This window comes from Amblyomma mixtum, chromosome 6 (assembly GCF_055824585.1).
Source record: "Amblyomma mixtum isolate Tamu chromosome 6, ASM5582458v1, whole genome shotgun sequence".
Classification (NCBI taxonomy): Eukaryota; Metazoa; Arthropoda; class Arachnida; order Ixodida; family Ixodidae; genus Amblyomma; species Amblyomma mixtum.
Window position 1 is genome coordinate 70435238 of NC_143017.1, and position 15264 is coordinate 70450501.

Below are 15264 nucleotides of genomic sequence, written 5' to 3' on the forward strand. Positions count from 1 at the left end.
CGGATAATAATTTCGACCACCTGGGGATCTTTAACGTGCACTGACATCGCACAGCACACGGGCGCCTCTTGCGTTTCGCCTCCATCGAAACGCGGCCGCCGCGGTCGGGTTCGAACCCGGGTACTCCGGCTCGGTAGACGAGCGCCTTACCACTGAGCCACCGCAGCGGGTAGGGGAAGGGGGAGGTGGGGATTTTGAGTACATGCCCACATCTTGTGGAGGAGGAGGAGAAAAGCATTTATTTGGTAATGTACAGAGAGGTGCTCGGGGAGAGGCCCCTAGTGGGTCTCACCCCTTACAATACTAGTCGGAGTCCCTCATTCCGGGATCCCGTTGGTCGAGACCGCTACACAAGTCCGCCGAACCAGGGCCTGCTGGGCCGATAGTTCCTGGCAGCTGAGTAGGGCCGCCTCCCAGTCCTCTCGGGTAGGGGAAGGGGTGATTGGGGGGAGAGAAGGATTTTTTCTGCATGCCCAAACCATGTGGAAGGTGTCGGCCACCTCCCCACAGAATGAGCAGCGGCCGTCAAAAGAAGGATTAAAGTGCTTGAGAACCGCCGGGCACAGCAGGGTGTTTGTAAAGAGCCTGAGGAGAATTCGTTCGCCAGCTTTACCCAGTCCTTTCATAGGAACTGGGTATCGCCGGTGTTCGGCACTATAGTGCTCAGTAATTTCTTTAAAAGAAAGGAGAGGGCTGTGATCTGGGTTAAGCTCCTCCCAAGGGACGCCTGGTGCCCGGTGAGTGAGTGCGCCGGCTGCCTCATGGGCGGCTTCGTTACCTGGCATGCCTTGGTGGCCGGGGACCCATATGATTGAGCGATGAGTTGGATCGCCGTCGCGAGTACTGCGGTGCAAAATTTGGTGAGTGAGTGGAGTGATCCAACCGAACTCAAAGTTACGACAGGCTCCTCGAGAGTCTGTGAGGATGAATTTAGAGTCGGGATGGGAGGCTGCGAGGGCGATCGCCACCTCCTCCGCATGCGTTGAGTTGGGCGCTCTGAACGAGAGGCCGCCCACCTGTTTTCCCTCGTGTATGACTGCAGCCGTGTACCATTCCCCCCTGGAATGGTAGGGGCCTGCAATGTCGACGTAGAAGACGTGTTTCTTTGAGCCATAGTGGCGGTGCAGGGCATTCGCCCGCGCCTGGCGCCGGCCATTATGGTCCTCCTTGTTCATGTTAGTCGGAAGGTGTCGAACGTAGAGGGCGCTTCTCCACAGTTCTGGCACTCGAACCCGTTCCATGGTATGGTGATCATATCTGATATGTAACCGGTCCAAGAGGCGGCGACCGGACACGGTCTGGGCGAGACGCGTGTATTGGTTAACGAGATGCGCCTCGCGGAGTTCTCGATAGGTGTTCACCACCCCCAACGCGAGAAGTCGCGCGTTGGAAGTGGATATCGGGAGGTCGAGGGCTCTCTTGAAAATTTTGCGGAGTACAATCTCCAAGTGATCTTCGTCATGTTTCCGTAAGCGGAGGTAAGGACGCGAGTACAGTACTCGACTTGTTACGAAGGCATGCGCGAGCCGCATCGCATCCTTACTTCGCAACCCTCCTCGCTTGTTAGAAACGCGGCGAACCATTCGGCCCACCTGGTCGCCGACTTTGCGGAGTTTGGCAAGAGTTGTGTCTGCCTTAATGTTGATTAATGAAGAGACCGAGTATTCGTAGCTCCTTCGCTTCACGGATGGGGCCGCTTGCGAGAGAAAGCTGAACGGAGATTTTGCATTTCGGAGAAGATCGAATATGCACAAATTCAGACTTGGACGGGGAGCACTGGAGGCCGCAGTACGTGGCATAGTGGTCAACTATGCTCGCCGCTGCTTGCAGGCATTCCTCCATCTCTCCTATATTTCCCGTAGTGGCCCAGATGGTGATGTCATCGGCGTGCAGCGCATGCTGAACACCGCCGACAGCCGCCAGCTGTGCCGGGAGATACATCATAGCAATGTTAAAGAGAAGCGGGGACAACACAGCGCCTTGTGGTGTGCCCCGCGTTCCCATCTCAAACGGGCCGTACTCGGTCTCTTGTATACGCATATAGGCCAAGCGGTCTGTTAAGAAATCTTTGATGTAATTGGACCACAGTTAATCTCGCTAAGGTGTTTTAGTATGACGCCGTGTTTAACATTGTCAAACGCACCCTTGAGATCGAGTGCTAGGACTATTTTGTCGTTGTGTGGGTGTTCTATGGGTTCGAGAACCTCGTGATGAAGCTGTAAAAGGATGTCTTGTGCGGACTTAGTGGGTCGGAAACCGAACATGGTGTCGGCAAACGAGTTCTTGCTCTCGAGATATTCTGAGAGGCGGTCACGGACCATCGTTTCCATCAGTTTTCCTACGCATGAAGTGAGGGAGATGGGCCGGAGGTTGTCTGTGTTTACCGGTTTCCCCGCCTTTGGGATAAAGGTTACCAATGATGTCTTCCAATCCGGTGGCAACGAAGTGTCCCCGGTCCAAATGGCGTTAATATATTCGAGTAGGGTTTCGTATGCCCGATCAGGAAGGTTCGCCAATAATTTGACTGTGACCTTATCCCTCCCGGGCGCCGTCCCCCTGCGCATATTGGCAAGAGCCGCGCGAAGGTCGTGAAGCTGGAAAAGTTGATCCAGTTCCGGATTATCGCAGCCTGCATACGAATAATCCTGCCCACGCGGGTCTTGATCCTGATTGAGGTATTGTGAGCGCAAGGTGTTCGCTAGCTGCTTCGTGTTTCCTTGAAAGTTGTGTATCGCGCGATTGATGTGTTGCTGTGTTTCCGAGCGTGTTTGTGTGGGGTCTATGAGAGTCCTGAAGAGCCGCCAAGTGTTGCGGCTGGACATATGTCTTGCTGCGCTGTTGCATCGATCTACCCAGTTAGTGTCTGCGAGCTGGGCAGCATACTCGGCAGCTTGCTGGGTGAGGTCAGAGATGCGAGCGCGGAGTTTACGGTTGTGTTTCTGCCGCCGCCATCGCTTAGTGAGGCTGCGGCGAGCTTCCCAGAGGTGCATCAGGTGGTTATCCACGTCAGGTGCACGCTCCGTAAGCTGGATATGGTTTTCTTGTGAACGGAGTGTTTGCATGAGTCCTTGTGCCCAAGTGGAGTAGTCCTGTTCCATGAGAGAAGTTACTGGGAGGGCCTGGCGGAAAGCGTTCCAGTCGGGAAGTTTGGCTTGCGCAAGGGGGCCACGTAAGGGCCGAGTGTAAATGACAGTGTTCAGTATGCAGTGGTCACTACCGAGGGTGTCCTCGGTGTTGATCCAATCTGCGTGTTGGATGTGTTTCACGAGGGTAAGGTCGGGGGAAGTGTCCCGAGTGACAGAGTTCCCTACACGTGTTGGGTGGACCGGGTCGGTTAGAAGAGTGATGCCCAGCGTAGATATAAGTTCCGCCAACTTACGACCACGCGTCTCTTCCTTGCAATAGCCCCACATGGGACAGGGCGCGTTAAAATCGCCCACTATCATGAGGGGGTCGCGACCCGCGATCCTTAGCGCTGCGCTAAAGATGTTAGAAAAAGTGATGTTTTTGAGTTTCGGGGGGCAGTAGATATTAAGTATGTGTGCGGGGCTATCTGTTCGCCGCAGGCGGAGGACAGAGACCATCACGTACGAATATTCCAAATTTAGATCGAGATCAACCTCCTGCGCTGTGTAACCCTTATAGACTAGGATACAGGTGAACGGGTCTCGTTGAAAAGCGTTATAGCCCGTGAGCTTAACCGCATCTCCGGTTTCTTGCAACGCAAGGACTGCGGCGGGGTGTTCAAGGTTGTCAATGTACGCCCTTAAGTGGGCGCGTTTGGTCCTGTTTTTGAAACCCCGACAATTCCATTGCACAAGGGAAAAAACTTGCTGTCTTTGCGGGGGGCGGCTCCCTTTAGGGTGTTGGTTGGGAGGGGACGCAGCCATGTTGATTTGAAGGGAGACTGGCTTGGAGAGCCGGCACAGGTTCCGTCACCTGCGGCTGGATCGGTTCCGGCTCTTCCTTGAGTTTGGTTAGATCGATGGGGCGGTTGAATATTGATGGGCGGTTTGCGTCTTTGAGGGGCCCCATTCGGCGTAGAAGCCTGGGGTTTGACTCCAGCCACGTCTTAATATTGGCCGTCACGGTGGCCGTAACCGTGGCCGTGACTGACTTGAACAGGTTTTCTTGAATTTGGCCGAAATTTGACATCTGAGTCGCTAATGCGGCAAGGGCGTTTTCGAGGGCGGTGAAACGCGCGTCAGAGCTAGATGATGTCGGGTCCAGCGGCACTTGTTGCATCGGTTCCGGAGCTGCCTGGGCAATAGGCGGGGAGGACCGAGCCGTTTCTAGCGCATGAATTTTGGCCTGGAGTTGAGCATTTTGAGCCCGGAGAGTCTCGAGCTCACGGCGGAGGTCCGCAACCTCAGAGTTAAGGGGGGGGGGGGAGGAGGAGGAAGGGTTGGTGGGGAAGAAGGTAGGGGAGTGCGGGGGGACGGAGGAGGCCCGTCTCGGCTGCCTACCTTTGGCTGTGATGTCTTCTTTGGTGTGCCAAGCGGACGGCCCTCGAGAGGCGGAAAATCTCCGTTCTGGAATACGGGTGCGCCTGGACCACGTGACGACTTTTGGCTTGTTGATGGAGGGGACTTGGAGACACGCCCGGGCAACGCGCCCGCCGGTGGCGCTGGTCCGGATGTGCCTTGCACCAGCTTGTTGCCAGGCGGGGGAACTTTTGGAGTGGTGTCAGCTCCTGGGGGCACTGCACACTGACGCTGCTTTCGTTGACCGGTTGGGTTTCCCGGTCGTTGCAGCCTCCGGAATTTCGCTTTGCAGTCTTGCGAGCCCGTAAGGTGGCCGCCACCGCAGACGATGCAGGAAGGGGTGCACTCGTGGTCTCCAAGTTGCCGTCTTCGAGGACTGCGACCGTTTGGCCGCAGTGTCCGCAGCGATTGCGTTGAGGATCCGGGCATAAGTCCACACGGTGGCCGATGGTGTCGCATCGGAAACACGCGGGAATAGTCCGCTTGTATTCGCGTACCAAGGTCACCACACTGTTATAGTGCACGTAACGTGGCACTTTATGCCCCACGAAGGTGAGCAGGGCAATCGTCGACTTCCCCAGCTTGCGGATGAAGGCTATCTCTCCTCCGCGCCACTGGACTTTCGATTTCAGGGTGGTAGAAGTTTCCTGCTCATGGACGGTAATGATCCCCCTGCAGACTTCACCGTTGACTTTGGCGTGACCGACCATCGGGATGGAGCCTTTGGAAGCTTTCAGAGTAAATTCACGAGCGAGCGCGTTCGCCGCATTCACGTCTTGAGTGGTGGCGATAACGATATTCTGGTCCCAGATGGGCCAGATACTAAGAGTGTCCACCGAGGAGGCATTAACATAGGCGGAGAGCAAAGCACCAAGCTCACCGTTCTGCAGAACCGTCTTCAGGGAGACCGTCATTCTGCGCTTGATGACGATCGTGAAGTCTTCTTTGCGGAGTCGAGGCATAGCGGTAGGCCGCCATTTCGTCGATCCAGCTGTTTGCGAGAGCTGATGGTTTGAACTTGAAGTATTTTGATGCACAGAAGCAGGGGCACTCACGGAGGGTCCGTCCACTGCCGAGGTGTTCAGGCGCTGCTGGCGTTTGCGAAGTGCCACCAACGAGAAGAGGCCTTCATCCACGATCTCCTGCGTCGGAGTGGAGGTTTCAGGAGAAGACGGGGCTTCTGCGACGACTTCAGTCCATGCCATCGTCTCGGGATCGTACCCGCGGCGAGCGGAGGCCGCCATGACGTCCGCGGAGAACGCTGGAGACAGGCTTTAGGCCTGGCTAGGGATCCCACGGGATGAAGACATAAATGGGCCTAAAAGGCCCAAAAATTGGCCCACCCGGTCGAGAGCGATGTCTTCGGGTGCCGGGTGATGTTAACCGTCGAGCACAAGCAAAATTTTCGCGGTCGTAGGGAATTTTTCGGTAATCCGGACGAAAATTGTCGGAGCCGAAATGAGGCGCGTCCGCTCGAGACGCGGCAGGCGATCGCTCTCCTGGAAGATACCATTGGTCTCCCCACCGTCCGGGCACTGCCCATCCGTGTTAGGATCTTAATGTTTTATGATCGCAGCACAGAGTAGAGTACCTGTCTGCAGGCGCCTAAAAGTTCGCTCCTCCGTCTTACTCAGCCCCTTTGCAAGGGCCTGGAAAAGGTGGTGGTTGTTGTTATAATGTGTTATAATTTCCCTGAGCCGCAGCATCGGCTTGTTAACCTCCGAGCCAGAAGAGCTGGGATCATGAGCCCGGTGAGTAAGCGCTCGGGCAGCCGCGTCAGCGGCCTCATTTCCTAGTAAGCCCTGGTGGCCAGGAACCCAAATAATTCTTTTCGGTGTTGGATCAGTAGAAGTCCGTCTTAGAATACAAGCGGCTAAGGGGGAGATCTCCCCTGCCAAGTAATGGTCACATGCTTTTCGGGAGTCCGTGATGATGATTCTCGAATTGGCGTTGGCGGCAGCAAGCGGCACCGTTACTTCCTCAGCTCACATTGAATTCGTAGTCTAATCGACCCCTCCCAAACGAGAGGGGATTCGCAAAAGCAGCTCCAACGGGCTCTCCATGGGTATCAAGGTACGACGGCGCAACTTGCGGACACTCTGTGAGACAGATATCTCTGTCGTACGGAGGGCCCGGCTGGGCCTGAGTACGCGTACTCTGGCAGGCCTAACCAAACACTCGATGCCCCTTTTGAGGTGCACGACCTTAAGGCAGCCTTAGCGAAAATGCGCCGGACCGCATACAGTGAACCTATTGGCGAAGCTACCTGACTCTGACTACCTCCATTTATTAGAATACATCAACCAAAATTGGGGCGGGCGTACACTCCCTCTCGAATGGAAAACGTCACTTGGGACTTTAATCCATAAAACAGGTAAGGCCATGAGTACGGACGACCTCAGACCCCTATTAGTGACCTCGTGTGCGGGTAAGCTTATGGAGACGATGGTACAGGATCGCCTCTCTCCTTACCTGGAGAGCAAGGGCTTCTTTGCATTCACGATGTTCGGCTTGCGCCACCATATGTCTGCACAGGACGTCCTCCAGCTGCACAGGGATGTAATGCGACCCACAACTATGACACACAATGACAAAGCCTAGCTCTTGATCTGAAAGGGGCTTTCGACAATGTTAAACACGGTAGCATCCTGGCCAGCTTCAGTTCTACCGACTGTGGGGCTAGGGCCTACGCGTATGTAAGAGATTTCCTGACTAATCGTCAGGCCTTTCTTCGGACTGAGGACGAGGAATATGACCCTTACATGATGGCAACACGCGGTACTCCTCAGGGAGCGGCGTTATCACCGCTCCTGTTCAGCATAGCTATGATGTGCCTCCCAAGCCAACTGGCACGGCTTGAAGGCATTCAACACGCGTTAGAGATGACATTACAATATGGATCACCGATGGGAGCCTTGGGGACATGGAGGACCGCCTTCAGCAGGCCGCTTCAATAGTCGATGCGTGGGCTCCAATGTGCTCCAGCAGAATCAAAGCTAATGCATGTTAGAGCGAACCCAAAGGATAGAACAGCAATACACATCTCTCTGTCAGGAAATCCTATTAGAGAGGTGGAGGAGCTCCAGATTCTGGGCCTGTTCATTCACCACAGACTCAGACTGGACTCCACTATTGCGAAACTCATGAGATTAGGCGAACAGGGAGGGTGCATGATCCGCCCCCTTTCCAACAAGCGGTGCGGTCTGCCGGGCAGGGTCGCGCTTCGGCTCGTCTACGCCTTCGCGACTAGCCGGATCTCCTACGCAGTGCCATACCTTCGCACTACTAAGCAAGACGACGCGGGAATAGACGGCATCTTCCGCAAGGCAACTAACCGAGCCCTCGACCTCCCGGTGGCTACCTCTAATGCCAAACTCAAGGTATCGGGGGTGCTAAACTCCTACAAGGAGCTGCGGGAGGCCCACTTCGTCAACCAATACACGCGGCTCATGCACACTGCCCCGGGAGGCGCCTCATAAACCCTTACACATCCAATTCAATTGCACTCCAGTGGAGGTGGAGCGTATCCAAGAATTGTGGCGCCATATGCTCTGGGTCTCCCAGCTGCCCCGTAACATGGTCACCGACATACAAGAAAACAGACAAGCGCGGGCTCGGGCTCTTGAGAGGTAACACGGCTCCCGACCCGTTGTATGCTAAGTAGACGTAGCAGGGCCATCGTCCACGGGATTTAACACGGCCGCTGTCGTTCTCCAGCCTCTAGTGGGCCGCTCCCCTTACAATACTAGGTGGCGACCCTTCTTCAGGGGCCCCATTGGTCTGGACCGCCACACGAGCTCGCTGAGCCGGGCCTGTTGGGTCGTTAGGGCCAGACAGTCCTCTGGAGAGGGGCTGTCCTCCCAGTCCTCCGGAGAAGGGGAATGGGTTAGGGGGTAGATGAGAAGCATTTTGGTAGCATGCCCAGACCATAAGGAAGGTGTCAGCAGCCCAACAATGAAAGAGCAGAGGACGTAGAAGGAAGGATCGAAATGTTTGAGTACTGCTAGGCACAGTACAGTACAGCCCCTTGAGAAGAACCGGGTACTTAAGCTGCGAGTCCAGGTAATCATCGGATATATCTTTGAATGTTAAAAGATCCTGATCCAGATCGGAAGGGTCTACGTCGCGAGCCCGGTTGGTTAATGAGTGCGCGGGCGGCCCAGTTCCCTGGTAAGCCCTGGTAACTTGGCCTCCAACTGAGAAATCGGATCATGGGGTCCTGATCCCGAGCTGCTCTTCGAAGTATTCTCTGTGCTGTAGGCGTTACCCAGCCCAGCTCATAATTCTGTCAGGCCCCTCGCGTTCCGGATAAGATGAATTTAGATTGAGGATGGGAGGCAGCCAGGGTAACTGGTAGTGTGCACTGTAAAAAAAAATGCTCCTCAGTACAGAGAAACCCGCTGGTAATGCGTTGCCGGAGGGTTTTCCGCAACATGAATACAGCAACTCCGTCCGACGGTTGTCACATTCTTGGTAACGGAAAGTTACGCTATGCTATGAACGAGAATGAAATCGTTTCTTTGCAACGAATGCTTCTGTTGTGTTCTTATTAAAGGTCCCGTAATGTGTATGCATACTTCCTCCGTTCACTTGGAAGTCATCTGATCTAGAACGGAAATAATCTGCATTGTAATTATGTACTATCGAGAGCAAAAATAATAGACCCCTGCCAGCGCGTGCCGATCCGCGCCAAACTGCATGCGAGCACCGCCTGACGAAGCGCTCCTAGTGCCGAGACCAGCGCAGTGGCGTGCGCCCATCTCGAGGGGCGCTACGCATTGCGTGCCACTGCGCTCGTCTCAGCATCTGGAGTGCTTCGTCAAGCGGCGCTTGCATGCAGTCTGGCACAGATCGGCACGCGCTGGCAGGGGTCTGTTATTTTTGCTCTCGATAATACTTTCAGTAGTACATGCACATGCATCTGTGTATAGCTTCTGCCCAGAACGTTCACTGCAGATATAGCAGTCCAGAGGCCGAGGAAATAAGTATTATGTACAAGACTTTCATGCATTTTATGTATTGCACACGTACAAAGAATGTAACTTAGAATGAAAGAGTGGCAAGTGTTTGGTTAAGTACAAGTACATACGTTTTATTTTCATGACAAATTGCATACATTGTACCTCTAAACATTGCTGTCGGATCCATCTGAAAAGATAAAAAAATCCTCATTTAGTAGCCACACAACACCTATTATAAATTTCACAAATACATTTGAACCATCCGCTATTGAACAATCGGCTTTCGTAGAAGCTTGTAAAAGCCATTTACTGAGAACCAAACCAATATGATTCATTGCCTAAAATTCATTTCTCATAACAGTAAACAGCAAAAACCACAGGGCCAGGAAGAAGCAGACAAAATGTGCTTACTCGGACACCACTGTGTGCATGAAAGTCTTTACGGTTGTCTACAATTTTGTGCAAATAGAAAGTAGCTAAGGATGGGTGCCAAATACAATTCAATGCAGATGCCTTTCATTACATAGTACTCAATGCACAACTTAGTGAGCAAGGAACATTGGTAACATCTGAAAAAGGCCAGACACTTGTCCACAAGCATGATGATGATTGTGATTTTTGATGGCGCGAGGGAATCTGAGGACAAAGAGCACCATGGCACAAGGTATTTTCTTCATCTCAAGGTGGGGCAATGAACCATTTGGCAGGCATTTCACCCTAAAGAAGACGAGCACCAGGTGAGGAGAAAGCTTGTACCCATTGTATTGGTGGTTACACAGCACTTGCCCACAAGCAATCAGGAAGCATACTTCCCCGAAACGTTATGCTTTCAGTCATAGTTTCCATTATCTCAGCATCTGCACGAAAATGTACTAATCTATGATGTCAGTGAAAATGCAGCCACAGGTGCTAGTTGCAGCTCACTAAGGTATTCAAATATCTCTGCAGTGCGCCTCACGAGGAACAGATGCTTAAGTTTCCAAAAAGGGCTCCTTGCAGAAATTTAACCGAAGGCCGCTGCCATGTTAACCTTTTCAAAATGATGGCCCAGAAAGACAAAGTGTAGTCATGTGTCTGATGTAGAAAAAGGATGAAGGCATGAATCTTTCAGCTTCTTCAACAGCTCTGATGTGTTTGTAACTGGTATCGCTTGGTTTGGTTATTAGGGTTTAACGTCCCAAAGCAACTCAGCCTATGAGGGACGCCGTGTTGAAGGGCTCCGGAAATTTCGACCACCTGGGGTTTTTTAACGTGCACTGACATCGCACAGCACACGGGCCCATAGAATTTCTCCTCCATCGAAACTTGGCCGCCGCGGCCGGGATCGAACCCGCGCCTTTCGGGTCAGCAGCTGAGCGCCATAACCACTGAGCCACCACGGCAGGGCTGTTGCTGGCATTGCTTCGCACAGCTTCAGTCTTCTCTTTGACATTTCGTGAAATCATTCCATATCTGTGAAAGATCTCGCTCGCAAACATTTTGGTTCTAATGAAGGAGCAATAAAGACCCATGTCCTAGGCCTTTTTTGTGACACTAAAGGAAGGCTCGCTTTTAGGGTCATTATTACGAAGAGGTCCATGTGGCAACAAACTTTGAAACAATTTCTGCAAGGGCTGAGTGTTCTGAAGACTAAGAATTTCTCATGAGGCGCCCTGTAGATTGAGTGCTCTGAAGCCTAAGAATCTCTCATGAGGTGCCCTGTAGATGCATCAGAACACCTAAGTAAGCTGTTACTGAGTCCTGTAAGTGCTATGTCATTTGACATTAAGGGTATGTACTTTTCCTCGACACATGCAGTGATGATGTATATGTCGAGCGAAAGCATAAAAGACTTTGAAGAGTTGCGCTTCCAGATTGCTTGCGGAGGAAAGCACAAGAGTCTGGCCATGCTCAGCTGTTACCTTTGCTTCTTTTTTTGTTGAGTTCTGCAGTGAGTACTACGTAATGACAGAAGGTATCTGCATCGACTCATGTTTAACATCTGTCTGTGCGACCTCCATCTTGCACAACACGACAGGCAACTCCATAATGCCCTTCATGCACCAAGTGTCAGTGTGTTCTGTCAGCTTCCTGGTCCTGTGTTTTCTATTCTTAAAGTTATTACTGCCTTCATTCTCCACTCCATGAAGCCTGAATGTGCTACACTGGGTTGCTCCACGCGTCATGCAGTAACCTGGCCATTTTTTTTCATACATCGGAGGCACTCAGGTCGCAAGCCATGCTTACTATATTCAGCAGACAAGCGTACATGTGAGACATATCATTTATAACCAATTTTAACAGTGGTATTTCGTGCAAGAATATCTAAATGCTACTCAATTTTTGCTCAAATTTTCAGATACACACTCTTATTCAGATTAAAAACATAATTTGGCTACTGTGCTCTCGTGATGCCACGTCTTGAGTTTGCATCAGTAGCTTAGAATAGTGCCTCTGTTACCTCTGGCGATGAAATCGAAAATGTTCAGCAGAAGATTGTATGCATCCTTTGTGATAGATATATTGAGCGCTGTCGTTTCTAAGACTACGACTTTCTTCTAGCAGACCTTGGTATGTCTACCCTTTATGACATGGATTTTCTACATAAAGTTGTGCTCGGCTCTATTGACTGTGAGCCGTTATTGATGTCACTGCGATTTCGTGTGCCTCAGGGAAAAACCACCAAATGCTATGATAGATTTTATCCTGACATGCATGCCATTTCACCAATGACTCATTTGCAAATAACACAATTCAACTTTTTATGACACAGAAATATTTGCCTAATTTGTTGTTTTCATTGTTTACTCATTATGCTTGTTTTTCTTTACTATTATTATCATCGTATTTGTGACCATTTTTCTGTATTATGTCTGTTCACGTCATGGTGTTTGTATTGACTTAGTGTGCACTCGTTTAGGCCAATTGGCTGTTCAGGCACATTTAAAATCAAATATTTACCTATCTAAGCAGAAGCACAGCACCAAGGTACTCACCAACTGTTTGAAGCACTGTGCGCAAGTTCTCGTGCCGACATGAATACAGGAATATGCACACTGTCCAAGTCTTCATCATGCCATGCCGCTCCGACTCCCTGGTAGCAAAATTTTCCACTAAAAAAAGAGCAATTTTGTTTATGTTAGACTAGTAATATTAAATTTTACTATATACTAGGTACTTCTCATCATTCTACCCCAGACTAAACCATACACCAGTGATCATCATGTTTTAATTTTGTTGTATATGATCACAAAATGTGGTGTAATTAACATGTTAGAAATTCTGGTCAAATTAAATCTAACAAAGTATTGTTTAAAAAAATCTGGGCACAAGGAAGAAGGAAGCTAGCCAGATAGCCTGGGCGAATGTTTTCAGTTTCATGCAAGCATCAGTACCCTTGCACACAAAATGTACAATTTAGTGCGTTTACCCTTCGAGAATGGAATTTCATGCTGCAACCATCTAGCTACGCGAAAAAAAATTTTTAACTTCCATTCCAGACAAAGGAAAGAAAATTACTCTGGTTTTTCTTCACAAGCCTCTGCAAGTATACAATTCAGTGAATCTACTCTGCAAGTACGTGAACATACCAGCACGAGACAATGACAAGAAAGGAGACAAAGCAGGCGCTGACTCGCAACTGAAGTTTATTGAAGTAAACAGGGAGTACATAGAAAAGCCAAATAACACCACAAACCGCACAGTTACAGATATGCTATACCACAACATGAGTAAAAGATCGCTCTTAACTTTCCTCTCATCTAGATAGTCCAACTCGTTGCATATTAACACGATGGACAGCACACTCACAGATTTGTCACCGAGTCATAAGATGTGTCTAGCCTCGATAATTTTGCGGTTAATCTGCTCCGAATGTATCGCCAAAATGAGTGTTGCCAAAAGGAATGGCTAGCAGCCTTCACATTCCTTGCGATGTAGAGATAAGTTAGAACCCCTACCAATATCCAAATATCTCTTGTGCTCCCGTAGTCTTACATTCACACACTTTCAAGTTTGACCAACATAAACCCAACCCCAAGATAACAGTATCCGATGCACCACATACATTTTACAAGGCACATATGCTTTTCCAGGACCAAACTCACAAAATTATTCTTAACAATTTTACAGTTTGTAGAGAACTTATTAGGGGCCAAGAGCACCATTTCTGCGTCATACCTTCTGACCACATTTTTCAAATTGTGCGACAATCTACGTATGTACAGTAACACAGTCGATCTTTTGGTATCTCGATGGCTGGCCCCGGCCGTATCCTGCCAATCCCTGTGAAGGGGTTTTAGCTTTAACATGCTAAAGGGAAGAATGGCGCAGCATCAAGTAATAAGGACAGCAGGACAACAAGCACACGCACAAGTGCCAACCTTGGAGTGAGTACAGAATCCAAGAGCACGAGCTTGACAATCAGCACTGACAGTCAAGGAAATGAGAAAACACTGATTTGAACATTCAAGATTGAATGAGCCCGATCCTTGACTGCCAACGCTGAATGTCAAGCACACGCCCTTGGATTCTGTATCTGCTCCAAGGTTGGCACTAATGCGTGTGTGCTCTCCTGCTGTCCTCGTTACATGATGCTATGCCATTCTTACCTTTAGCATGTCTGACCAACTTGATCAATCTTATATGCTCAGCTTTAACAATTTACTATCACACACTCCTGCATGGTTGGGGAATAATGCTTTCATAAGCCTTAAAATCTGCTCATGGAGACCACTTGTCATGCTGTGAAAGCATCACTTCATCAATACCGAGCCTAGCCTAGATGACGCAATGCTATCTTTCACTAGCTTAGAATGATTCGGCCAATAGTCAAGTAGCTGCTTGACCCTCCTGGGTGAATATCGGCAGCATACATGGCATGTGCAGAACATCACGGTGAAGCCCAGAAACCGCAGCTCTTTTTGATGGGACATTTCCTCTAAGGAAATGCTAAGTTAAAGAAAGGCCTTGCTCCTTAAACAACTTGGCAATATGCACAGGTCCCACACTATCGCAACCTTTTGTAAAAGACCAGAAAATCAGACGCAGTGAAAGATTTTCCCCCAGCCCATGCAAGTTCTTGGCAATCACTCCATCCACCCTGCTTAAGAGAATATTACTTAGCACAGAGGCTTTAATCGATACATATACTAGACTTTTGAACATATGCCGCACAGCCATACTCCAGAAACATGCTCTTCAAATAAAAGGAGGTAAGTCCAAAAAAAAGACTATTACGCACCTGTTCCTAAACACAAGCTCATCATTGTGCTCCGATATACACATTCACAAGCTTTTCATAAGGTCCTCATATGGGATGGAATAAAATAGTTCTACATCGACACTAACCACCAGACAATCTGCTGGATTGCCATTCTTCAGATTCTCAACCACGCTGCGAATTGAGTACAAGAAACGGATCTTCAAGATGCGAAGTAGACAAATGCTTTTGCAAATAACCAGACAAAATTTTGCAAGAACCCTTTTCTGAAATTTATCTGAAGAGCATGCTAGTGAATAGCATTTATTTTAAGAGCATGGCTGTAGAGAACTGCAGTGTGGAATGTGTTCAAAAATCTGGTATATGTAGTGGTTCGAAGATGGGCCTTGTGCTAAAAGATATTTTAAGTAGGGTGTATAGAATGATTGTCAAGGACTTGCATGGACTGGGGGAAAAAACCTTTTGCTATGTTGATGATTTTCTGGTCTTTTACAAAGGTTCTGATAATTTGGGATGTGAACATATTCTTAGGTTTACCTTGGAGCAAATGTCGCCACAAAAAGAGCTGCGGTTTCTGGACCTTACCTTGATCTGCCCACACCATGTGTGCTGGTGATAT

At 49.9% G+C, this 15264-nt stretch overlaps 1 long non-coding RNA gene across 1 annotated transcript; it reads right to left on the minus strand.

The window, feature by feature from the left end:
* Positions 1 to 221: 221 nt before the first annotated feature.
* On the minus strand, positions 222 to 4830 carry LOC149339333 (uncharacterized). Its single transcript, XR_016283786.1, has 2 exons — positions 4467 to 4830; positions 222 to 419 (listed from the first exon to the last, which is right to left on the minus strand). It is a non-coding gene; the product is annotated as an uncharacterized LOC149339333 (long non-coding RNA).
* Between the last annotated feature and the right edge of the window lie 10434 nt (positions 4831 to 15264).